This window comes from Mustela lutreola, chromosome 18 (genome assembly GCF_030435805.1).
Source record: "Mustela lutreola isolate mMusLut2 chromosome 18, mMusLut2.pri, whole genome shotgun sequence".
NCBI classification, from domain to species: domain Eukaryota; kingdom Metazoa; phylum Chordata; class Mammalia; order Carnivora; family Mustelidae; genus Mustela; species Mustela lutreola.
The window spans coordinates 37833378-37860561 of record NC_081307.1 but is presented as its reverse complement, the minus strand read 5'-3'; the positions used below and the strand labels follow the sequence as shown (position 1 = coordinate 37860561).

At 40.9% G+C, this 27184-nt stretch overlaps 1 long non-coding RNA gene across 1 annotated transcript in view; it reads right to left on the bottom strand.

Annotated features, from left to right (window-relative positions):
• Nucleotides 1-18431: 18431 nt before the first annotated feature.
• The window catches only part of LOC131820593 (uncharacterized), a 91074-nt gene continuing 82321 nt past the window's right edge, over nt 18432-27184 (bottom strand). The window contains exon 3 of the long non-coding RNA XR_009349708.1: nt 18432-18517. This is a non-coding gene — a long non-coding RNA (uncharacterized LOC131820593). The remainder of the gene's footprint in view (nt 18518-27184) is intronic.

Here is a 27184-nt window from a genome sequence, read left to right as displayed (position 1 = left end):
TTAGAGCCTCCATTTTTGATTGCACCTCATTAATAGCTTTTTTGATTTCACCTTGGTTAGATTTTAGTTCTTTTATTTCTCCAGAAAGGGCTTTTATATCTCTCGAGAGGGTTTCTCTAATATCTTCCATGCCTTTTTCGAGCCCGGCTAGAACCTTGAGAATTGTCATTCTGAACTCTAGATCTGACATATTACCGATGTCTGTATTGATTAGGTCCCTAGCCTTCGGTACTGCCTCTTGTTCTTTTTTTTGTGGTGAATTTTTACGTCTTGTCATTTTGTCCAGATAAGAGTAAATGAAGGGGCAAGTAAAATACTAAAAGGGTGGCAACAACCCCAGGAAAATATGCTTTAACCAAATTAGAAGAGATCCAAAATCGTGAGTGGGGAGAAAGGGGATAAAAAGAGGTTCAAAAAGGAAGAAAGAAAAAAAAAAAAACAAAAAGAAAAGAAAAAAAAAAGAAAAGAAAAGAAAAGAATTTTTAAAAAAAGAAAACACCTAAGAAAAATGTAAGAAAGAAAAAATATATATATTAGATAAACTAGTAAAAAATCGTTAAAAAAGAAAAAGGTAACAGTTAAAAAAAAATTTTACCCGAAGGCGAGAAAAAAAAAAATGAAAAAGAAAAAATTAAATTAACTGCAAGACTAAAAAAAATCACAGGAAAAAACCCATGAGTTCCGTGTTTGGCTTTCTCCTCCTCTGGAATTCTGCTGCTCTCCTTGGTATTGAAACCGCACTCCTTGGTAGGTGAACTTGGTCTCGGCTGGATTTCTTGTTGATATTCTTGGGGAGGGGCCTGGTGTAGTGATTCTCAAGTGTCTTTGCCCCAGGCGGAATTACACCGCCCTTACCCGGGGCCGGGGTGAGTAATCCGCTCGGGTTTGCTTTCAGGAGCAGCTTTTGTTACCTGAGCGCTTTCCGTAGAGTTCCGGAGGACGGGAATACAAATGGCGGCCTCCTGGTCTCCGGCCCGGAGGAGCCGAGAGCCCAGGGCCCCACTCCTCAGTGCGCCCTCAGAGAACAGCGCCCAGTCACTCCCGTCTGCCTGACCTCCGGCCGCGCTCCGAGCTCACCGAGCCTGCGACCGGTTCAAGGTAACACGGAGCTGCGAGCTTACGGTCAGCTCTGTCTCTGTAGCCGGCTTTCCCGTTCCAATACCCGCAAGCTCTGGGACACTCAGACACCCCCGATCCTTCTGTGACCCTGCGGGACCTGAGGCCACGCTGACCCCGCGTGGGCTTCGCCCCGGTTTAGCCTCTGGAGCGATGTCCCTCAGCGGAACAGACTTTTAAAAGTCCTGATTTTGTGCGCGGTTGCTCCGCTGCTTGCCGGGAGCCGGCCCCTCCCCCCGGGGTCTATCTTCCCGTCGCTTTGGATTCACTTCTCCGCCGGTCCTACCTTTCAGAAAGTGGTTGTTTTTCTGTTTCCAGAATTGCTGTTCTTCTTCTCTTCGATCTGCCGATGGATTTTCAGGTGTTTGCAATCTTTAGATAAGCTTTCTAGCTGATCTCCGGCTAGCTGAAGCAGTCTCAGCTTGCTACTTCTCCGCCATCTTGACTCCTCCCCCCTAAAATTTTTATTTCTTATCTTTTTTACTTTAGCCATTCTGACAGTGTAAAGCGATGGCTTGTGGGAATTTATCAAAATAAAAAACTCTTGTGTAGCAAATAAAGCCATTAACAAAACAAAAATGCAACCTACTGAATGGGAGATGATATTTGCAAATTACATAACTGATAATGGGTTAGTATCCAAAATACATAAAGAATTTATACAACACAACACCCCCTCAAAAAAATGACACAAACAATCAAATTCAAAAATGGGCACAGGATCTGAATAAACATTTTTCCAAAGAAGACATACAGATGACAATCAGACATATAAAAAAGATGGTCAGTATCACTCATCATCAGGGAAATCTGTATCAAAACTGCAATGAGGGGCGCCTGGGTGGCTCAGTGGGTTAAGCCGCTGCCTTCGGCTCAGGTCATGATCTCAGAGTCCTGGGATCGAGTCCCACATCGGGCTCTCTGCTCAGCAGGAAGCCTGCTTCCCTCTCTCTCTCTCTCTCTCTCTGCCTGCCTCTCTATCTACTTGTGATTTCTCTCTGTCAAATAAAAAAAAAAAAATCTTAAAAAAAAAAAAAAACTGCAATGAGATAGCGCCACAACCATACTTTATAATTCATTCAGAGAACCATATCTCCAAATGGAAAAAAAAAGATCTATTTCACACATTCTACACAGCTTAATGTCTGATTCTGCTAGGTTTCCAAATTGAGACGCTTTGTTCTCAAGGTAATATAAACTTGCAACCTTTAAGAACATAAACAAGAAACCTCAAAATCTTGGATTTTCTGCACCTTCAATTAAGAAACAAAGAGAGCTTTGATGTTTTGAAGCTATTTTGTAACAAATATCCATTAGTATGTGATAATTTTAAGTTATAGATTGTCCGTGGAGTGATAGAGACTGGAGAGATGGTCACTAATCACCTGATGCCTGTACAAGGACCGCCATCGATAAGATGAGAAATAGCAAGTGTTGGTTATAGAGAAAGAGAACCCCCGTGAACTGCTGGTGGGAGCGCAAACTGGCCACTAGGGAAAACCACTAATTCACTTAGTAAAAAAAAAAACAGAGGGGGAAAATGAATATTCATATAGAATTGGACATAATTTTTTTAAATAATTTTTTAAATTTTTTATAAACATGTATTTTTATCCCCAGGGGTACAGGTCTGTGAATCAGCACTCACCAAACCACATACCCTCCCCAATGTCCATAACCCCATCCCCCCTTCTCCCAACCCCCCTCCCCCAGCAACCCTCAGTTTGTTTTGTGAGATTAAGAGTCACTTATGGTTTGTCTCCCTCCCAATCCCATCTTGTTTCATTGATTCTTCTCCTACCCACTTAAGCCCCCATGCTGCATCACCACTTCCTCATATCAGGGAGATCATATGCTTACACCACACACAAAAATAGACTCAAAATGGATGAAGGACCTCAATGTGAGAAAGGAATCCATCAAAATCCTTGAGGAGAACACAGGCAGCAACCTCTTTGACCTCAGCCGCAGCAACATCTTCCTAGGAACATCGCCAAAGGCAAGGGAAGCAAGGGCAAAAATGAACTATTGGGATTTCATCAAGATCAAAAGCTTTTTCACAGCAAAGGAAACAGTTAACAAAATCAAAAGACAACTGACAGAATGGGAGAAGATATTTGCAAACGACATATCAGATAAAGGACTAGTGTCCAAAATCTATAAAGAACTTAGCAAACTCAACACCCAAAGAACAAATAATCCAATCAAGAAATGGGCAGAGGACATGAACAGACATTTCTGCAAAGTAGACATAATTTTTTAAATGTGAATATAAGAAAAGCAAAAACACAAATAGAAGAAAATAAAAGCTTGCAGTTTTTTCAATTTCTGTTTAAGAATTTGAAAACCTGGATGAAAATGATGATTTTTCAAAAAATGTAAATTAATATTTTATGTTCCCAAGAAAACTACTAATGTCTAAGGTACTATTACTGTGGAACAAATTGAGACTGCTTAAAAAAATCTACGTTCTCCTCCCCTCCCAAAAAAAACCTATTAAGTTTAAGTCCACGTCATAGGTGATTTTAGCTCTTCAAAAGAGGTCATTCCAAAGCTCTTTAATTTATTTCAGAGCATGGATTAGAGAAGGAAGAAGAGAAAGTTTTTGTCTGTAGCGTCATAATGTTGACACAACATCTGAGGCCAAAATTCTAGACCAGTAGCACTTGTAATACATAATGTAAATTTTAAAATGAAATACTAAAATATTCAGAATAGAAACAATATCACAATATTTGTAACACGTTAAAATAATTCACAGTAACCTATAAAAAGGTTAAAATTATCTCCTCGGGAGCAAAGAAAGCATTTGATAAAATCCACCATCTGATAAAACTCCTTGAAGTGAATATTTTGTTGTTTTGACATGATAATCATGTGTATGTGTGTTTGTGTGTGTGTGTTTGTGTGTTTCACCCTAAAACTAATATGTTTAATAAGAAAACATTAGAAGCACAGCCAGTGAAAGTCAAAAGGTAAGAATGTGCACGATTACATTAATTATTCACCATTTTTCCTGAAATACTAATAGTGTGATGAGGATGAAGAAAAAAAATCCTGTTTATAAATTGTGGTTTTGTGAAGACTCTTGAAAGACTTTTCATTGTTGCCTCCTTTGTGCTGATAATTTAGCATGTGCTGTGTTATAAAAAATGTGAAAAACTCAACTTCACAAATGTAAAGAATACATCTCTTCAAATTATATTTTGGTTCTTTGAATCCATGTTACATAAACATTAGGCTCAATAATTGAGAGAAAAATTAGTGGAATCATAATTTCTATATAAATGGTTAATACATTTTTAATGATGAAAAAGCAGAGGATGCATTCCAAAGTATAAAATGTATTCCTTAGAATTACATTGTCTTGTGTTAACATAAACTGTTTCACTCTCACTCTAATCTTACTTTCCTATCTACAAAGCTATAACTGAGACCATGTTTATATGAATGCATAACCAGCTGAACTTTAAATATTAAACCACAGCCACTGTATAGCTTCTGTTTGAAATTACAGATTCTCTCGTGACATTATTCCATTTTAGGAAAGAACTTTTAGATGCTTTGGAGTTAATCATGCAATGAGCCGTCATGCATGCGTGTTGTGGGATTGCCCAAATGTCAGCGCACTCCTATTAGAAGGAACTTAGGTTATGTATCACCTCCAAGTTGGTACAACACATTGCCCCTACAGCAGATCTCGTATATACGTTCAGTTAAAAGGAGTTAAAAATCAAGGGACTTCGCCAAGAAGTGATTATAGTTAAGCTTGTTCTCACAGAAGACACATTGGGGTGTGGGGTACTTGTAGAAGGTGACATTTTCAGAGCTAAAGGCATTGCTATAAATACTTTATAATAAGCATGTTCTCTATACCTTTGTAACTTGAGAAATGGACAGTTGGTGAATCAGTAAGCATTCATATTTTCTGCAGGATCCCTATGCCCTCGAGTCCCTCATAAAAAGATAAGATTTCTGACCCAGATATTTTCTGATAAGGGGATTTTATAAAGATATTACAAAACCAAAACAAATAATAACAATAAAGCAGCATTCTATTATTCTGTGACAGGGACAACTCTGCTCCTCAATTAATTTCTTTGTTGTCCCAAATTTCCTAGTCTCCTAAGAGTCAGGCTAGTCACGTGATGAGTCCTGGCCAATGCGTTGAGGACAGAAGGATGTTTCCCATGCATTTGGGAGCATAAGAGAACTGACAAACCACAGTCAGACCTGTTCTTTTCTGGTCCAGCAAACCAGAAGCCACCTTTTTTAGGAGATGTCTCCAGAGCGTGGGTCCAGGAGTGGAGAAATCCCTAGACCACGCACCCTAGGCATGGAGAATGAGCACATCTCTTTCCGCTCTGAAGATTCCAGGGCTGTTTTTCACATGGTTCCTTCTGATAATACATGTCCCATGTTTGTTCCAGAGCCCTATATGAAATGACTTCCTAGAGTCCCTTCATGGGTCAGAGTCAGCAATGACCTGCTAAACCATGACTCACTAAAAGAAACAGATACAATTAACTAATGACATGGTAGAATGGAATTTGAGTCTGCTCCCATGATGGGTTGGGCCTCCTCCTCGAGAAACACCTGGATTATTCATCCCCGCTAAGTAGAGCTTGCCCCACTGGAACGTTTTCTTCTGTCTTTTCCTTAACAAACTCAATTTCCTCCATTATTTAAGAAGATTGCTGTATGATCTAATCAACTAGTTGAAGCCTTGTGTTGTTGACTTGCTGAATTGTCTTAAGGCCCTGTGCCTTGAGAGATGGATCAAGCACATTTATCCTAAGGTGTTCATATTGGGGAAAAACATTCCCAAACTCTGAAACAGTCTATCTCAAAATAAGACATTTATTGTGTAAATACTCAAGGCTTCCACAAAATTAACTTCTTCGATCTCTGTGAGGGAAAATGTGCCACACTGAAGTCAAGGCAAATGCTGGACAATAGAGTAACAGACTATAATGGGCCCTCAGGACATGTCTTCTCAGAGTAATAATCTCTCAGGAGAGTGATCCCCGCTGACCCCAGACAGTGCTGCCACTCCGATATTTTGCTCCTCTGGCTACAGTGATTTGCCCAAGAATGGGCATCTAATCCAACTCTGGCCCATCAGATTCTTTCCCTGGAACTATGAGCCTCAATGGATGTGAAGCTTATGGACCAGGACCTTCTAAAGACCATGTTTCCCACTAAATTGCCTACAGTTGAAGAAAGACACCGAAACATGTGTGAGGAGGGATGTGGAACCTGAAGTTCTGAGTGGCCCCAGGCCCACCCTGTGTAGACCTGAAGCTTCTCTGGTCACCATGTTTCCATGTTTCTTAAGATGGCTTTTCTGGATCTTCATTTCTATGTTTTCTTGATGTCTTTTTGAGAGCTTCCCCTCTGTCAGCCTTTCTCTTTGTATTATTTTTCTTTTTATTTCAAATTGGTTTCCAGTATTTAAATCCAGATTTTCTAGAAAATGTGGGCCACATCAACAATTTGAAAATGGAAGACAACCTAAAGCAAGGGTTCTGGTGATGAGTTACTTGCCATTCCAAGTATTTTTAGGAGTAATTTGCACAGAAGTTGCTGACGCCATAAGAGTGTGAGAACCACCCTAGCTAGGTTCCTTTTCAGCAACAGAATCATTAAGGAAGCAAGCCAAACTGAGCTAGCCGGCACCTTGGGGATTCTGCACTTTCCTATCTACCCACTGGAGCTACTCTTTAGATGCAGCTTCCACTGTTGGGAGGAAACATGGCCCCAGTATTGGCTTCCTTCTGCCTCCTCTGCAGGAGAGCTGGGAAGTCTAGCTTCTATACTTTGCATCTTTACTACTACCGCTTTCCCTACTTTGAAACCCACTGTTATCCCTGGATATCAGTCTCAATGGACCAACAAATCAAAAAGACAGCCTATCCTGCTCTACTTCTGTGCTCAGGCCACATCAGACCTCTTGAACTCCTTGTTCTCTGGGAAAAGAGTTGAACCATAACAAAAGTGGTATCAGGGCACCAAGAGCTCTTACCAGCCTGCCGCGGGGAGCAGAGACACACAGAAGGTGTTAAAGGCAGTTGCAGGTAGATACCTGATAGACAAGTACTGGGAAAGAAGGCTGGGAATAAGACAGGAACAGGTGGCACTCCTGAGAAGACATGCTTCTGAATCTTTACAGAGAGATCGCCATGCGATAGCAGATAATCTGCTGGATGCCAAAACACCTGATCTATAAATTGTACGTTGTGTGACATATATTCATGACTCATGTACATGGCTTAAAGTTTAAAGTTAAAAATTTAAAGTTTAAGCTTAAAATATAAATACACGCATAGAGAGAAATACATGATAGAGTGGAAGCTCCAGATGTTTATCCAAATTTGACTTTGATTCATTTTCCATCTCTGAGATTTTAATATGTTCACTTTTGTACTTTCACATGATACAGGAGCTTTAAGCATAATTAGTATGCTTGACTTATTTTAGGATAACACTGGATTTTTTTCAAAGGTAAATCCAACATTAAACAAAAAAAAATTCTAAAAGAACAAATAAAAGGGGGAAGATAGCATGTGTCGTGGTTAATGTGGTAGTCATGCCCTACTCCATTATCAGTACGTCACAGTGTGAAGCTCGGTGTCATACTCTGGGAGTCTCATGGTGAGACAGATCTAGCGGATGTAGGTGAAGGCGTAGATGAGGGTTTGCTGAGTATCCGCTCGTCCCTGCTGGGATACAGGCGTGAAAAGAAAATGCCTCGAATGTTCTCCACACTAGTTTACATCTCCCTGGCTTATTTCTTCACAGTTCTCTGTATTCCTTTATAACCTATAACAATACTAATAAATTTTCTGCATAATTGTCCATTTAAATTTGCCCCTTTTCCTATGTTAAAGGATTTTTTTCTAAGATTTTATTTAAGAGAGAGAGAGAGAGAGAGAACAGGCAAACATAAGCAGGGGGAATGGCAGGCAGAAGGAGAGGGAGAAGCAGACTCCCTGCTGAGCAGAGGGACTGATGTGGGATTCAATCCCAGGACCCGGGAATCATGACCTGAGCTGAAGGCAGATGATTAACTGACTGAGCCACCCAGGAGTCCCTAAAGAATTTTTCAAAAGATCCATAGTTTTCTTCCATTGTGTTTGTTTATTTCCTCTGGTGGGACACAGAGTAGACGCTCGATACCTATGTGTCTTGGGAACTTATCAGGAACAGAGGCAGACACAGCCAGCATACAGAGAAAACTCAAACAGGAATTGAGGGCTGACAGCAAACAGGTCAAATATGCTTGGATGTATGAGTCCAAACACCAACTTTATAGTGCAGAAAGGCAGACAGCTAGGATCAGCAAGTGAATGTCACAGAGAACTAGTCATTACAGAGGAGAACTTTCTGATTCTGAGTTCATCCCCAGATGAAAGAACACATCTGGAACCTCGTCAGAGACTATGATGAAGAAGACTGGTTCACGGAAACTGGAGATAAGAGGCTGAATCAAGGCATGTCAGCATAAATAAGTTAATACTGCTTAACTATAGTAGATAAAATGCATCAAAGCCTGAGAAAATGAGTGAATAGAAACAGAAATTTTTTAAAAGTTCAAGAATTCCAAACAGTGACTGTGGAGATCACTATCGATTTTGAAGGGATCAGTCTTTGTACTGGAGAACTGTGTGAGCCACTGTGGGAACTAGGTGACATGGCCAGGTTCTGTGCTCCGCTCTGTCATCTGCTAATTTCATGACTTAGATATGTGATTTTTACCTTGCTATTTCCTTACCTTCAAAATGCAGAAATTGAGATGATCTATCTTTCTATGACTTCACATCCTATGATAGAAGGTGTGGAAATAGTGGAACCAAACCTCAGCATTTCCCCCAGTACAACCAGAGCTGTGCTGGTGATAGAGACAATGATGGGAAGAAGACTGACCGAGAAAAGGGAAAGCTGATGAAGAGAGATAAATGCTTGTGATAATCCCAGACATTATGGAATCATTGAGAAATGGTTCATTTTATTGGCTGCTTGAAGGTACAACATGCACACTGTAGTAACACTTTCTCAACATTTATTGAGATTTGTTATTTAATTTTTTAATAAAACTAATAGGCCAAAGTATGCTTTTTCAGAACAGGCATTTCCATTGATTGGAACCTATAGTTCCGATGTTGGTCACTGCGGATCAGTCAAAGTAAGGGGTTGAAAGTTATCAACAATGCGTGAAAATGCATACCAACGGCTTTCAGAGTTCTCTAAATTTCCGTATTTCTAAATAATAGCTTCACCTCCATTTGCCAATGCATTTATTTCCTTATCTATTTTTAATTGTAGTGAGAACACTTAACATGAGTTCTAGCCTCTTAACAAATTCTAAGTGCACACTAGAGCGTGGTTAATTACAGGCACAGTGTTGTACGCTACTCTCTAGAACTTGTTCACCGTGTGTGAGGACACTTTACAACCAGGTAACAGCAGCCCTTCTTTCTACCTTCCTCTGGCCCCTGGAAACCACCATTCTAGTTTCTGCTTTATGAGTTTGACATTTTTAGATACTTCCTACATGTGGAATGATGCAGTGTTGGTCCTTCTGTGACTGGCTTCTTTCACTTAGCGAAGCATTCTCTAGGTTTACCCTTGTTGCCATAAATGGCAAGATTACCTTTTTATAAGAAGAAAACTACTCCATTGTAAAAAAAATTCCATTGTCTATATATATCTCACATTCTATTTATTCATTTATCCTTTGATGAACATTTATATATTTTTGTGTATTTCATACTTTGGCTAGTATAAACAATGTTCCCATAAACATGGGAGCCCAGAAACTTCTTTGTAAACCTGATTTCAATTATTTTGAATATATACCCAGAAGTGGGATTACTGGGAAACTGGACATTCATATTCAAAATAATAAAAGTGGACTCTTATCTAACTTACACCAAAATCAACTCCAAATGGGCTGAGGAACCACATGTAAGACCTGAAACTGCAAAACTCTTAGAAGAAAACAGGGGAAAAGCTCCATGACTGGTGTAGGCTATTATTTCTTGGATGTGATACCAAAAGTAAAAGCAAAAACAGACAAGTAAATTACATCAAATTAAAAAGTTTCTGTCCAGGAAGGAAAATAATCAACAGTGAAAAGACAACCTATGGAATGTAAGAAAATATTTGTAAAACCTTTATCTGATAAAGGAAAATTTCCAAAATATAGGAGGAACTCCTACGACTCAACTTAAAAAAAAAAAAGAAACCCATAAACAATCTGATTAAAACTTGGACAAAGATTCTGTACAGTCATTTCTCAAAAGGAGACAAATAGCCAACAAGTTATGAAAAGATGGTCAATGTCACTCATCATCAAGGAAATGCAAATCAAAACCACAATAAAATACCACCTCATACCTGTTAGGATGATAATTGTAAAAGAAACAAAAGAAGTGTTGATGAGGATGTGGAGAATTGAGAACACTTATACACACTACTGGTGTGAATGTATATCAGTGCAGCCATTATGGAAAATGGTAGGGATGTTCCTCAAAAAATTAAAAACAGAAATACTTGAAAAATGTCAGTGCATTTCAGATCATGCAAAAAGAGTGACATTTCTTCCCACATATCAGAAATAGTCAGCAGTGTGTGTGTGTGTGTTTGTGTATGTTTTGATTTACCAATCCAGAACATATCACTGACATGTAAGCATCATGTGGAAGACACTATTTCTCTCTCTCTCACACACGTGTGTACATGTGTATATATATGTATTTGTGGCTTCCATTATAGATGAAAAGAAAACAAAACCACTGAACTAAGAATTAAGTGACTTGGTTCTCACAACATCAATATTTGTCCTATCAAGAATGTGTACTCAAACCACCCATACTGAATAGACTTTATTAAATACTCCTTTGATATTATGTGATTGGTTTCTATTAAGAAATTTAAAAATATAACCTTGTGAATCTCACTATTATGTTTATTATAAGGATGTTCCTGAAGCTAATTTTCATCATATTATATGCAACTTATCCTATGAAGACCCAGGGGACATACTAGCTTCCTATAATTATTAAAGAGTGGTTGTGTTTATTTTGAACAATGTTTTCCTTATAAGGACAATGTAATGGATTCTATTTCCTCTTTCTCTTTGGTGCTGTAAGAATCCCTTGTACTCAACCTCTAATAATTTAGGTTTCATAATATGAATACTGCATATAGCTTTAGTTAATAATGTTTGCCAAACAAAAAATTAGATTCTTTGCTGCAGTATAAGGAGAATTTGTTATAGGGAATGTAGGTACCTAAGAAAGTGAAGGGTGAAAATGTTTGCTTGGAATTTTTCATTAGGAACCATGAGGAACTAAGTCAATCATTCTTGTCATTTATGTCTGGGAACAAAATTTCTCATTTCTGTGTGTGTATTTTATCATACTGTCTAGATTTTCTTACTTATTCCCATTTTTAAATAAGATGGAATTTAAGAAATCAAAGGCATGACTTAGATCAAATCGTCTCTTGAAACATTAATTTCATGATATGGAAAATGAATATTTGAATAAAGCACTTAAAATTATCCATATAGTTCATATATAGAAATCCAAAATATAAAGAAAATGAAAGCTGTTAAAAGCAAATTGTGGAAGTCTAGATGCCCATTTGGTCCCTCCATGTCTGTCTTAGGAGCACATGTGCTTTACTTGACAGCATAATCAATATTAATTAGAGACATATAAACCTAATTATCAGGTTTGTAAGAGAAAAATTGATAAAGATTACAAACACATGAAAAAACAGAATGCCACTGGCAGCATGGTTATATTTACAGACATAGATTTGACTGTTACTATTGGTTTATTCAAAAGTATGGCCTCATTCATTTTCAGGAAGTTCATTATCTGCTCTCATTGACATGATGTGCTTTGGATGAACCTAGAATCTTTCCTCTGACTTTGGTAACCCAACAACTTCCTCATTAACTGATAAGTCTAACATTTCTTTTCAAAGATCTTTTCTTCAGTGTAAAGACATTAGAGTTTTGTGAGGCCATGAGACCTAGTGAGAAAATCACTGATGTGGAAGCCAGTCAACCGAATTTTTGTTTCACCTGCACCACCAGCATTCCATCAAGTGTCAGATATCTCACTGGACGTCCACTTCAGGAAGCAGTGGCGTGGATCATGCTCTGCAATCTATTTCAAAATTCTTGACTAATCATCACAATGTACACATGAATGATTTAACCCAGAAGTAAACAGCTTATGCTCTAAGCTCTGGGTCATGCTTTCACAACATGGGAGGCAGAACTCTCAGAATGGAAAAGGAAAAATTAAATATAGACTCCTGGGGATGCCTGGGTGGCTCAGCCCATTGAGTGAATGACTCTTGATTTCAGCTCAGGTCATTATCTCAGGGTCCTGGGATCGAGCCCTGTGTCTGGCTCCCAAGCTCAGTGGGGAGTCTGCTTGAGATTCTTTCTCTCTCTGTCTCTATCCCCCTGCCCCCCAATAAATAAATAATTAAGTCTTTAAAAAATAAATATAGTATTTATTTAATATAATATACATATTTATATATAAAATATAAATATATATTTATTTATATAAATATAAATATTATAAGTATATAAATATACCAACTTCCTGAGCAGGAAGTTGGAAGAATTTAAAATATGTCAATATTGTTTTCTGATTTATGACCTCTTTGCGATTGGTGGGAAGGGGTGAGGGTCAGAGTTTTCAGGAGAGCGGAGAGTTTTTGTTTGCCACTATATAGAATAGAGGGAGAGGTGATTAAGGAACCATAGGATGACCTGGTAACTTTTCAGTCCTCAGTGGAGGTTGACAAGTTCAAGGTTTTAGTGGTAGAGTGTGCAAGAAAAAGTCTCTCTTGAAAGGCTCTTATGCGGGTGGGAGGAGATTCGAAGTTAGAGCCCACTGAGACTGGTGTTTCTCCACGACGTCGGTAGAAGTTAGAGCCCACTGAGACTGGTGTTTCTCCACGACGTCGGTAGAAGTTAGAGCCCACTGAGACTGGTGTTTCTCCACGACGTCGGTAGAAGTTAGATTCCACTGAGACTGGTGTTTCTCCACGATGTCTTCGGGAGATTCGAAGTTAGGGCCCACTGAGACTGGTGTTTCTCCACGATGTCTTCGGGAGATTCGAAGTTAGATTCCACTGAGACTGGTGTTTCTCCACGACGTCTTCGGGAGATTTGAAGTTAGGGCCCACTGAGACTGGTGTTTCTCCACAATGTCTTCAGCAGAAGTTAGAGCCCAGTGAGACTGGTGTTTCTCCACGACGTCTTCGGGAGATTCGAAGTTAGGGCCCACTGAGACTGGTGTTTCTCCATGACGTCTTCGGCAGAAGTTAGAGCCCAGTGAGACTGGTGTTAGTCCACAACGTCTTTGGGAGATTCGAAGTTAGAGCCCACTGAGACTGGTGTTTCTCCACGACTTCTTCGGCAGAAGAAGATAAGGAATCAGAGCAGTGAAAGTAGGCAGCTGAAACCTTTGGTCCTTTGGGTTCCAGGACACAATTACAGTGTGTGCGTGGTGGAGCCTACCGCACACCAACAAGTAGTTTGGGTGTCTGAGAATTCACCTAAATTCTGACACGATGTGGAGACAGAATCAGATCCCACAGGTCAAGGGCTCAGTCCCATAAGCCTGCCTCTACTTCAGGCACCAATACAATCCCACGTGATCACCTGTACTCTGACTGACAGGCTGTAAATCAAAAATCCCCACAACCCTTCCTTAGGTTCAATTAATTTGCTAGAGTGGCTTGCACAGATTACTGGCTTATCACATAGGATATTAGAAGATAGGAATCAACAGCCAGATGCAGAAGAAGGAAGGATGAGGCCCCAGCAAAGAGCTTCTCTCCCGGTGGAGCTTTCGACCTGGTACAGTAGCACATGGAAGAGTCCTGGCTTCTCAACCTGGAAGCTTTCTGAACCCCATTCTATTTGGACATTTATGGACACTTCATCACATGGGCAGGAGAGATGAAACCACCGGCCATTGCTAACCGATTCTGCGGCACTCACTCTCCCTTTCCCAGGAATCGGTTCCAGTCTTCCATCTTCTACCCACCTGTTTGTTAACCTGACCAACCGTCCATGCTTGGTATTTTCCAGTATCACGTCATTGACACAGGCGTCCTCCCTCCCCCTTCCCCCACTGTGCTGGAAAGGGGCTTGTTACAAATACCAAGACAATCACTCACCTTTAGGGCCCTGAAGGATTTCAGGAACTGGAGACAAAGAGACAAATATTAGAACAAGAGGAGCTCCCGTTGCTCTTACCTCTCAGAGAATTCCAAAGGTCTGGGGAGCTGTGAGCCAGGAATCCTGGGAGAAAACCAAATACATATAGAGATATATTCTGGTCATCTGAGTAAGTAAACCAAGAAAAAATAGACTCTAAGTAATGTCCTCAAAGCTAGGATGGATCACGGGCTGAGACTGAAGTCCAAAAATATCAGATTGAACATGAACTTCTTATTTCACAACCCTTAGACTGTTCACTCTACAAAACCTACAGAAAATATCTGAATAGCCTTATACTTCACGAGAGATCTGTTCTTAAGAGTACATTCCCAGTTTAATTAGCAAAATATATATACATATATATGTACGTATATGTGTGTGTGTATATATATATATACACATATATATGTGTATATATATATATTTTAGCAAAATGAAGCAGTGCTGGTTTTGCAACGTTCCCCGTTGAGGCGATGATACATTCGGTGTAATTTCCACCCCAGGCTCCGTTACAGAGTCTAATGTTGTTACTAAGGACACTGGGGAAAAGACCCCATATGATGAACAATTTTACGAACTGAAAGTGATTTACACTATAATTTACTTTTTACATTTGAACAAATGAATCAAATTGCCAGTTTGACACTTATTAGCATAGTATCAGTTTAACTTTTTAAAAATTAAAAAAAAGTTTTTTAATTTTTAAAATATTTTTATTTATTTATTGGACAGAGAGAGACACAGGGAGAGAGAGAACACAAGCAGGGGGAATGGGAGAGGGGGAAGCAGGCTCCCCACTGAGCAGGGAGCCTGATGCGGGGCTGGATCCCAGGACCCTGGGGTCATGACCGAAGGCAGACGCTTAAGGATGGAGCCAACCAGGCACCCAGAGTTTGGTTTATTTTACTTATTTATACTATCATTTTTTTCATTTTCTTTTATCTTACTCTTTTTTAGTGTTTTTAAATTCATTTTTATTTAAGCTCAATAAATTTAACATATAGTAATATCAGTTTCAGAGCTGAAGTTCAGGGATGCATCACTTGTTTTATTCTATTCTGTTCCAACGTGGCAAGAACCTGTGGCATGAAATCCGCCTTCCTCGCAGGTTTTAAGTGCGCAGTAGCCCCTGTGAGCGGTCAGCGGTGCGCCGCGCGGCCGGGACCTGGAGCTGACTCTCTGACGTGACTCCGACACCCATTGGACAGCAACTCCTCCGTCCTCTCCTCAGCGCCCGCAACCCATTCTACCGTCCGTTTCGATGCGCTTGGCTGTTGCAGACACGGCATCTCGGTGGAGCCGGCGGTGTTTGTCTTGTCCGGGCCTCATTTCACGAAGCTGCAGGCTCAGCCGTGCTGACACGGACGGCAGGCCTTCCTTCGACGGGATCCAGGGGCTGCACTCCGCTGGCTCCTGTGAGTGCCCGCAGCTGGGTCGTCTGGAGCCCCCTGAAAGCTGGATTGCTGGGGGCCGTGTCTAATGGATTCCCCTCCGGGACTAGGCACAGGTGTGAGATTTCTCACCTGTTTACTCTTCGCTGGACCAGGAGGAGGCGCTGTGGAGACCAGCCGCGTGCTCGGCGTACGGCCGCCCTGGCCCCGACCTGCGGGCAGCGGGGTGCGCTGGGCTCCGTCCTGCCCGCGCTCAGACAGACGCGAGAAGCTAGCCTTCTGGGCAACCCCAGAAAAGCTGGGACACTGGGCGTGTGGTACAACTCCTTCCGTCCTCAAGAAGACGCTGGGGGCTGCGGTTCACCCCCTCCTCACTGTGCGCTGAGATGGGGACTGGCGTGTGGGACGTGGGGACCATGTGCCACCCCAAAATATGCCACTCTGCATATTGATTATTTGGGGTTTCTTGTTTTTTTTTTTTTTTAAGATTTAATTAATTGAGTAATTTGTTTATTAATTTATTTGACAGAGAGACAGAGAGAGCACGAGGCGGCAGAATGGCAGGCAGAGGTAGAGGGAGAAGCAGACTCCCCCGCTGAGCAGGCAGCCTGACTTGGGGCTCCATCCCAGGACCCTAACATCATGACCTGAGCTGAAAGCAGACATTTAACTGACGGAGCCACCCAGGCGCTCCTTATATTGATGATGATTTTGAACTAAAGTAGTGAAGTGCAAGAAGAACACTCTGGCCTCTTTTGTCGTTCTGCAGCAGGACATACATTCCCTATGGGAAGGGTACCCTGGGTACCAGGAGGAAGAGAGACATCCTATCACCCGAGATGGGGAATTTAGGGCGGAGAAGGCTGTGCAAACAAATCTTGTTCCTGCTTCATTAATTTACTACCCCAAGCCTAAACCCCTTTGTCTTGTCAACTCTCTACAAATTTATTGTCTCCTTGTCTAAAATGCATGAAAGCTGCCTGCCTGGTTACTTCCCTGAGTCTCATATTTCTATGAACTCTTGTCCGCATGAAATAAAATGTGATTTTTTCCTGTTAATGTGATGCTAATTTAATTATTATGCCAGCCAAGGAAGTATAGAAGAGAAGAAGGGAAAAGCTTTCCTCCCCTACACCTGCATGCTAGTTCAAACCACCACCTGGCTCTGGATAGGCTCTTGCAGGAATGAGGGTCAGCTCTCCAGGGTAGGCAAGACAGAAGCTTCTCTTGGGAAAAAGCTAGAAAATCTGCAGCACTAAGTCAGTGCCGCTCTGTGACTCCTCAGGGCTCAGCTGGGCACTAGAGTTCCTTTCTCAGTTTCCTATACCATGGTCGGTGGTAATGGCTGTTCACACTTGCCCAGGATGCGGAATCTTTCAACTGGATCCTGGATTTCTCACAAAGAGAACTGGTTTGTGTGTGTTGCTGCTAAACCCGTGTGTCTGTGGGGGTAAGGGGAATCAGTTGAAGGCTTCCTATTCCAGTGTCCTGCTGAAGTCACTCTCACATAATCTGGACAAAAGCAAGAAAATAATATTTTCTTAAAATAGTTTGAGAAACCTACTGAGGATGTTGTATTTATGTGGAGAACATTTATGAAGCATCTTCATTCTTACTTAATTCCTTGGGAATAAATATACCTGTGTGAGAATTGTGACCATTGCTTAAAAAAAATACAAAATAAGGAGTGGAAGGAAGTAGAATTTCCGGGAAGAGAAATCATAAAGGACTGAGGTCTTCATTCACGGAACTGAATGAATTTTGTAAATCCTGATCCACTATCTGTCCCTGCATGACCCTAAATTAATAAATTGATAATCATTATGATTTTTTTTTAAAGATTATTTATTTATTTGAGAGAGAGAAACAGTGAGAGAGAACATGAGCGAGGAGAAGGTCAGAGGGAGAAGCAGACTCCCCATGGAGCTGGGAGCCCGATGTGGGACTCGATCCCGGGACTCCAGGATCATGATCTGAGCCGAAGGCAGTCGTCCAACCAACTGAGCCACCCAGGCGCCCCGATAATCATTATATGATTATAAAATTATAATCATAATGGTGGTCTTTAACATTTTAAGTATTTTTCTCTTCTTGAATGATGTGCCTGCCACCAGCACCAATGTACAGTCAACCAACTCACCAACTCTGCCTTGAAGAGGGAAGAGGAAGAGTTCTGTGAGCTGCTAAAGGTTGTCCTGAACCTCACTTCCTGTCATTAAAAACGCAGCACAATCTCTTCTTTGGGTTTTACTTGAATGGTATTTTTAAAGGTGTGATTCACTTTGTGTCACTGCTTTTCATTTTCAAGGAAACTCTGGTGACTGACAATTAAAAAAATGAGACTTTGTTTTCTGTGTCATGTATTTTTGTAATTATAGGATAAATTGTAAGTACATCATAAATAAATAAATAATCTTTGTATTTTCCAGAGGGGAAGTGAATTCATGCTTCCTCATCATGTCCTCTGAAAGTTACATGACTGACCAAACCCATGGCTCCAGGAGGGGAGGAAGGAGGGCGCCCGGCCAGGTGAGCACTGGCTGGTTACGGAAACTCTGAGTCACTGTATTACACACCTGAAACTGACATAATACTGTCACCTATGCGGGAATTTAAAAAAAAAAAAAAAAAAAACCAAGAGTAAAACTTACAGACTCTTGGATGTTTTAGTGCAGTTTTCATCCCAGTAGGTTCCGGGCCAGCAGGTGCCCCAATCTCTTCTCTGGTAGAGCGAGGTCACGTACATCTAGGCAGAAGAGGAAAATCAGATCATCCACCACAGCTAAGAGACCTGCGACACTAGCTTCACAGTGGCCCGCAGGGTACCCAGGGAGAGAACCCACTGCACAAGGCTTAGTCCATTATTTATGTGGGTTTTGTAGATCCATCTCAGGTCTGCCGTTTGCACTAATTCCACATTTTAACACTCATCATTTAATGGAAGCTGCTAATCCCCTTTAAGGCATCGATTCCAATAACAAACATTTCTAGTTCATTTTACCACCGGATCATACATCATCATCACCTCGGTGTGTCCAGACCTCAATTTCGTTGCGGTTCTTTTAAGTGCTGATTCTGGCACCTAGACTCAACAACTACCGAACTCTGAGTTTGGTGAAATTTAGTTAAAGTGGTTGACTCACGCTGGCAGTGAGCTAAAAACCCAGAGGTGTCTTACTTAAACACTCTGCCATAAAGCCACATTTACCCCTCACTGCCTGCTTCTACTCACGCCCAGTTGGCCAGGATGATGTGCAAACCATCCGAAACCAGCAGTCAATGTGTCTCCTTAAAAGTGTTGCCCACACAGAAGAAGGGTTTAACGAATCAGATTTTAAAGGACTTACAACCAAGTAAAAGGAACAAAAGAAACCATTAGTCTACGCATGGCAGAGAACTATAAGTCTTCTGTAAAGAAGTCACGTATATTTTCATGAGTTCCAGAAAGCCATTCTACCTCTCTCATATCCCAAATAAACCGATCTTCATCAATGTAATTCTAAACATGAAAACTATCAGAAGGTTTTTATATGATAAGATAGAACGCAAAAATAATTCTATCTTTTACAATTAATTTTTGCAATGAATTGACTTTTGGGAATCCATGAAAGTATTTAATTTCTTAGACCAAATAACATGTATGCAATATAGGAATTCCAGGTAGAAATTTTATTACAAGTTTCTACTGTTATGTTTAAAATAAACAATTGCATAAATTTTGCTTATTTCAACATATGTAAATAGATATAACATTAAATATTGATAATATAAACACTACAACAATTATATGAAAATAATATACTAAGCATAATACAAATACATTAAATATTTAGATATAACTTATTTTTATTTTCTTTTTAATTTTTAAGAAGTTTTATTTATTTATTTGACAGAGAGAGAGAGAGGGATTACACAAGCAGGCTGAGTAGCAGGCAAAGGGAGAGGGAGAATCAGGTTCCCCACTGAGCAAGAAGCCTGACCCAGGGTTCAATCCCAGGACCCTGGGATCATGACCTGAGCTGAAGGCAGACACCTGACCATACAAGCCACTCAGATGCCCCAAAATATTTAGATAAAATTAAAATCAGAAAGCACTACTAATGAAACAGCATTGGATATGATTTTTCTTCATTTTAGTTTAATATTAATAAAAACTTTGCCAGAAATTTTATATGCAAACAAACCTCCAAATCATACACATTAATTTATTTACTGTTTGAAAACCCTTCAGTATAAATAATCTAAGGTTTCTGCTGATGAGTTTTTGATGACTATAAAGATGGTCCTAATTGGGTAATAAAAGAGAGATACAATGATACCAAGTAGCATAACTGAAAAGTAGAGGTTTTCTCTTTTTTAAAAGTGCAGTTCAAAAAGGAATCTCCAAAGCCTTGCATTTCTCAGCTTTACAAAATAACGATGTTGGAAAAACAACAACTGTAAACTGTCTCATAAGCTTCTTCTTATAGACAAAGTTTTGATTTCATGGTTTAAAAATAGTGCATTCTTTATTATGGCTGATTTGAAGGACATGGGACGGGGGGGGGGGGGAGGGAGAAAGGAAGGAAGGAGAAAGAGAGAGAGAGAGAGAACCAGGAAGGAAGGAAAAAGAAGACACGTGCCCACGGTCCCCATCCAACAATTCTTAGTAGCATTTGGGTGCTCCTGATTCCCTGGACGTGATGTCCCCACATTCCACAGTGGCACTGTGCGGACATGCAGGCCGGTACGGGGACCTGGCAGAGTTTCTCCTCACCCGCTGCTCAGTGCCTGGGGACCAGGGAGGGTGCTCTGCCTTGCGGAAGCTCAGGGCCGCTGCCATAATAGTAACATATTCTAGCGGAAAAGAAGAAAAGTAACATTGCTCTAGAAAAAGGTGCTAACTTGCAGAAAAGCTAGGAAGGGGATATAAAGATAAGAGAAGATTTTATGTCCTGGGACTGGCTGTCACTTTTAAAGGAGGAAGTAGTATCTTATTAGGGCATCCTGACCATTTCTTGATTAGAAAAGCATGCTCTGGAGTTGGTGAGCTTCTGACTTGTTAACCTTTGTTAAATCCTCAGCGCACCATGTACGTGAAGATAATGTTTTGCTTTGTTTCCATACGAAAGGCAGATATATCTGAAATAAATGTCTGTGCTTGCAGACGCCAAACCTAGTTACACAGTGTATGTAAGCGATTTGCAGAGACCTGCTGGAACAAGTAAGAAAGTTGAGTAAGGTCACAAGTGTGAAATAAAAAATATGAGTATTCGAGCCATAAACAATCAGAAAACAAGATATCATTTCATTTATATTAGCATCACACAACGTTACACATTTTAGAATAAATGTAACAGGCTAAGTACAAGACCTCTCCCGAAATCAACAGAATTTTTATACACAGAGATGATGGGCTGGGTCGGCAAGCCTCAGTACTGATTGGTTGTCACTTGTCTACAAATTAATCGGCAGATTCAAGGCAATCACAGTGAAAAACAGCAACAGGCTTGTACAGAAATTGGCAAGTTTATTCCTAAATTTATACAAAAATTCAAATGACCTAAAATAGAGAAAGCAAATTTTTTTAAAAAAAGAACAAATTTAGAGAATTTAAATACCCTGATTTGAAGACTTGTGAAGATTCCAGAAAGTGGTGCCCTGACTTACAGAAAGACGCAGATCAATGAAACAGATTACTGATTGAAGAAATAAATTCACAGCATTGGGTAATTTTCATCAAGGAAAGAAAAGTCTTTTCGAAAAAATGGTGGGAGATCAAATCAAGGCAAAATTGTTTCTAGACTTAAATATAAACATCTATAAATCCTCTGGAGGAAAATATAGGAGAAAAATCTTTGCAACTCTGGCAAAGATTTTTCAAATGTGGTTAAAAAAAATGCATGAACTAGTAAAAAAACCTTTCGGTTTACCAAAATTAAAAATGTTCTTCTATAAATCACCATGAAGAAAACAAAAGTCAAACCATATTACGGGATACATTTTCAAAATACATATTATGTGACAAAAAAAACCTTTATATGGAACTCTTACAATTCAATTTTATGAAAAGAGGAAATTAAAATAAATGGGCAAAAATTTGAACACTGTATCAGAGAAGATATATGAATGGCAAATAATCATATCACACATGTTCATTATGTTATCTGAAAAATGCAGATTGCAACCTCCAATAAATACCTCTTGACATCCATTAGAATGTCGCATGTTAAAAAGACCAACAATATCAAGGTTTTACAAGAATGCAGAATATACACTACTGATAAGAATTTAAACTACAACAGGTCTGATAGTTCAGTGGTTTCTTTAGAAGTTAAACATGTACTTACTATTTGTCCTCACAATTAATTTTTATGCATTTACCCAAGAGAAATAAAAACATATGCCTACAAAATACTTGTGCAGAAGTGATTGTTCACGAGAAGCCCAACCTGGGAACAAAGACAATATGTGCCAATCTGTGAACGCACAGAAAAATGTGGTGTATCCATACAAAAAATGCCACTTAGTAGTAAAAAGAATGAATTGCTAATACGTGGAAACGGCATTGTCCAATCTCAGAATCTGCTTAATCAATGAAGCCACTCGAGTATCTACGACAGGATCCCTTTACATAAAATACTAGAGAAACACAAAGTAACTGGTAATGACAGGCAGCAGCTCCCTGGTTGCCTGGGGTGAGGTGCGGAGAGGAACAACCAGCCCAAGGGCTCAAGGAACCTTTGGGGTTGAGGGGAACGCTGGTGATGATATCTGGTGTGCCCAAATCTCTTAAACCCATTAACTGTGTCCTTTTAATCCATGCAACTTGTGGTGCAGAAGTCATATTTCGGTACAGGTGAACTTTAAAAAGCAAAGTGAAAAGAAAAAACTCGAGGTACAAAATGGAAGAGAACCTAGAGCAACAATGCAAAAGGCAGGTGATCCTGGTCTGTGGGTGGGTAGGAGGGCAGCGAGAGGGGACTGTCGCAGATGAACACGGGAGCTCGCAACCGTGGACGGTGATGCTATTTCTGTGTTCCAACATTTACAAACAAGCTTGTAATTCTTAATATTAATAGCAACAGAATTTCAGAGCACCGTGGCAGAACACCATGGCCTCGGAGCTCTGAGGGAAACCCTCTGTTCCCGCACTGAGACACGGGACGATCTGGCTGCATGAAATACTTAGATTGCTTTTGCGTCTGGGACCAGAGGGCTCCGTGTGTACTTGCTCGTGGGTGACAGAGCAGACAGGACCTCAGCCTCACATGGCGTGTTCCTCAAGGGCTTATTTTTCTCTCTGCTAGCTTCGTCGGGACTCTAAGTGCCACGGCACGCTGCCCCGATGCTCCGTTCCAGGCAGAAGCATTCCTCCTCGGCAGCGGGTGGGAAGGTGTTTGCAGGCTCACAGCTGCGTCCTGCATGCAACTGGCCGAGTCCCTACCCTCCTCCAAAGAGAGCCTCTTTACTCAAGTTTGTGTTTTTTCCCTGAGAGCAGCCTGGAGCCAGCAACTTCGTATACGCCTCCATCAACGCCGGGCAAATCCAAGCGCCATCCCAGCTCAAGAGTCCCCCCACCGCCCCCCGCGCCCCACCCCAGGCTTAGCTGGGCCCTGCTACATGTGCATGGCACCTGACCCTCGTTCTCTGACTAATCCTGCTTCCTTGATCCTCTCACACGTATCACTAGAGTGTTCCTTGGTGACTTTCCTGCCTCCAGGTCAGTACCCAGTGTTCAGGGGTGTGAGTACCCTATCTCATACTGATTCCCGGAGAAGGTCACCTTAGACAGTGTTGCTGATAGTAATCTGAAGAAGACTTTATAATGACATTTTTAAACTGTGTCACTTCTTCGGTCTGAATATTTGTTTCCTCCCCGAATCCATTTGTTGAAATTCTTAACACCGAAGGTGATAAAAATAGGTTGATATTTATTGTCTTTGTTCCTTATTAGGAATATTATAATATTTTATAATATTTTGCCATCATGAACGGTACTGTGCCTGGTAAAAGGGACCTGCTGAGCTCCTCATCTCTGGCTGCTACGTGAAGACATAGAAAGAAGGCACCGACTGTGAATCAGAAAGAGGGTCCTTCTCCAACCATACAGGAACTCGCATCTTGGACTTCAACCTGCAGAACCCTGAGTACGAAATATTTGGTTGTTTATAAGGTAGCCAGGCTGTGGAATTTTGTTACAGCAGCCCCAATAGATGGAGATGAGACCACATGTCTTGCCAATTGTTTGGCCCATCATTCGTACTAAGGAGACTGGGGTAACCTCTCCTCCCCCATGCTGCCCCCATGCCGGTTGTTACACTGCCATGGATGAACTGGGATGGGGGAGCAGTGAGGGATAATGCACTTGAGAGCCGAGCAGGGAGTCTTAACAGAAAGAATAAAGGGGCGAGATGATTCTTGCTAAATGCTATGGATGTACTGGAGAACAGAAAGGGTGATGAATCACCAATGTCTGACAGTCCTTTGGGCCTCTCTGCCAGCACACAAACAGAACCCCTGTCTCCTGCAACCAGAAGGGTCAGGACACGGGTCTCATGGTGAGGGCAAGAAAGCCCTGGATAGCTGATTTCTCACTTGGCAATGCTGCGCTAGCAAAGCCCTGGAAAGGAAGGGAGCGGAAGGAACAGCATCCTGATACGTAGGATGGAGGCATTGGAGTTGATGCTCTAGAGAACCCCAAAACTCCAAATCCCCCTGAACTTTCCAAGCCTAGAGAACTGTCTCTCACCTGCACCTGTGAGAGTTTAGTGGCCACCCTCCAAACTCTCCATCTTTAAAGATAACATAGAGGCCTCTGCCTTACAAGACAACATGCATTCCTACAGGATCTACTCATCTCCACTCACCTCCACCAGAGAAAAACATGGAAAAATGTTGATTCCTGGAGGAGGTAAGAGGCTACGCTATGAAGGAAATTTCAAGATGTAGCTGGTATAATTGCAAGGGCCAGGGTAGAAATGCAGCTGGGATGCTTGCAGTGGTTTCTGGGCAAAAGGGACCACTCTGCTCAAGGTGTGCTGTCTTGCACCCACGGACTCATCCCAATCAAACTGGCAGTCTTCATTGTGACCACAAGCTCATCTTTCTCTGCCTGGTTCTGTGTCTCTGACTCCTTCTTGGTGTTCATCCCAAGAGCACGTTCTTCTTTATCAGACAGAGAATCAGTGAAAGTCTTTGCAAACTGGACAACAGAGGAGTTGCATCCAAAAAGTCAATGTTTTGTTTTCTTTTTCTTGTGTACAGGGCATGCATCAGTGTCCTGGTGCTGCCTTCACAGAGCACCATGGTCTGGATGACTCAAACAACAGGAATTCCTTTCCTTGTCGTCCTGAAGGCTGGAAGTCCAAGATCCAGGTTTCTGCAGGTGATGTTTCTCCTGAGGCCCTTCTCCGTGGCTTACAGATGTGGCCTCCTTGCTGTGGCCTCATGTGGTCTCTTCTGTGTATATGTTGCACTAGGGGCCCACCCTAATAACCTCATTTTAAGTTAAGTCACTTCTTTAAAGGCCCGGTCTCCACACACCATCATATTCTCAGATCCCGGAGATAAGACTTCTACATATGGATTTTGCAAGGGATCTGTTCAGCCACAACTGTGCCAAATAGCATGAGATGTAAGAGAGACACATGTGGCAGATAACGAGCTAGCAAGCCTTGAACTCTCCAATATCAGTATCCATGCTGGGGAACCCAGCAAAGAAACACAACCATAGTGGATTGGAGGAGTTGCTACGAAGCAGAAGCTTGCAGTATGGTGCCCTGGGAAGACACTGAGGGTCTAAGGGGACCCTGGCAACACTGAGAACGTCACTTAATTAAATTAACCCTGTCTTTATCTTATGCCACGTCATATTAAAGGGAACCAGCAGGTGTTGGATGTCATGGACGGTGGTGAAGGTGAGAAAAAGACAGAGGACACAGCAGTTATACACAGCTGTGTCCCTGTGAGCAATGGATGAATGTGATGTTTTCCTTTATTGGATATATACAAGTAGTTTGCTAATATTTAAAGTGATTCACCAGTGAAAGTAAAAAGTACTATTTAGTTAGCCATTGGGGAAGGCTAGTTTCTGTTTCAGAAATTCACAACTTCAGGAAAACACAAAGAAAAACGAATAATCACCTTTCCCTTTTTAAGAGACAACTTGAGGCAGTGAACTCAACAGAAATGATTTCCTTTAGCGATCCTAAAGATTTAAAGTGTCCTGTCAGCAAATTTACCAACCGGGCAGATTAGGTATCGGGGTAGGCTTTGGGGTAAGGAAGAACATAATTTCAAGATCGATCTTGCCACTCACTAGCTATGATATCTGTGGTACGTTGTTCAGTTTCTCTGAGCCTCGGGTAGAAAGGAGAAACTTGTAAAAACAGTTATCAACTTAGCATCATTCTAATAATCTAATTAGCGAATTGGGATAAAAACACCTGATGAATTGTAGTTATCAAAGAGCAGTTGTTTTCATTAGCGAAGTGTATGAAATAAACATGATTTCTACTGTCCTCTCATTGTATGACTTTAAAAAAATCTACTTGGGGCACCTGGTGGTTCAGTTGGCTGAGTGACTGCCTTCAGCTCAGGTCATGATCCTGGAGTCCCGGGATCGAGTGCCCTGCCGGGCTCCCTGCTCAGCAAGGGGTCTGCTTCTCCCTCTCGCCTTCCCCCTCTCCTCCTCTCCTACTCACTCTCTCATCCTCTCCCTCTCTCAAATAAATAAACAAATAAAATCTTTAGAAGAAAAAAATCTACTTTCGCTTAAATCTGACCTAGTATGTGTCTGTCAAGGTTCGTAGGCGCATCTTTCTTCTTAATGTGATTTTCAAGATGGAGATGAGGAAAATCCCAATTCCTTAATAGAGAAGATAAAAATAAAGCACATAGGACTGAGAATCTTCACAGTTGGCAAGTCTGTGCTAATGACACCAAGGTTTTCATTCACTCGGGCGTGTCCCTTAAAGGAGAACTTAGAAGTTAATACAGGAAAACAAAAACAAAAACAAAACAAAACCAAACCAAAAACAAAACAAAAACACGTGCTGTTAGTTACCAGCAGGAATCAGGTAAGACACTGCAGATATACCCTCAAATGCTTCCCTGCTGAACTATTAAGTAGTTTTCATAGGCATAAATACATAAACCATTGGTCAACAGGATATAACTTAAATATGAGCACAAACAGAAATGCTCACCACAGTTTTTTTTCTTATTTAATAGTGAAATGTAAATTATAATGAAGGTCAACCATGCTGTAGTAAATTCACTCATAATATAAGAAATCTACTAAAGCTACTGCAGAAGGAACTGACATTTTTGCAAAAGTATGTACATAACAGAACACCATCAAAATAAATATGTAACTACATGTGTTAAATTTTCCGGGAGGTATATGTCCAAATGTTATGATTTTTATCTT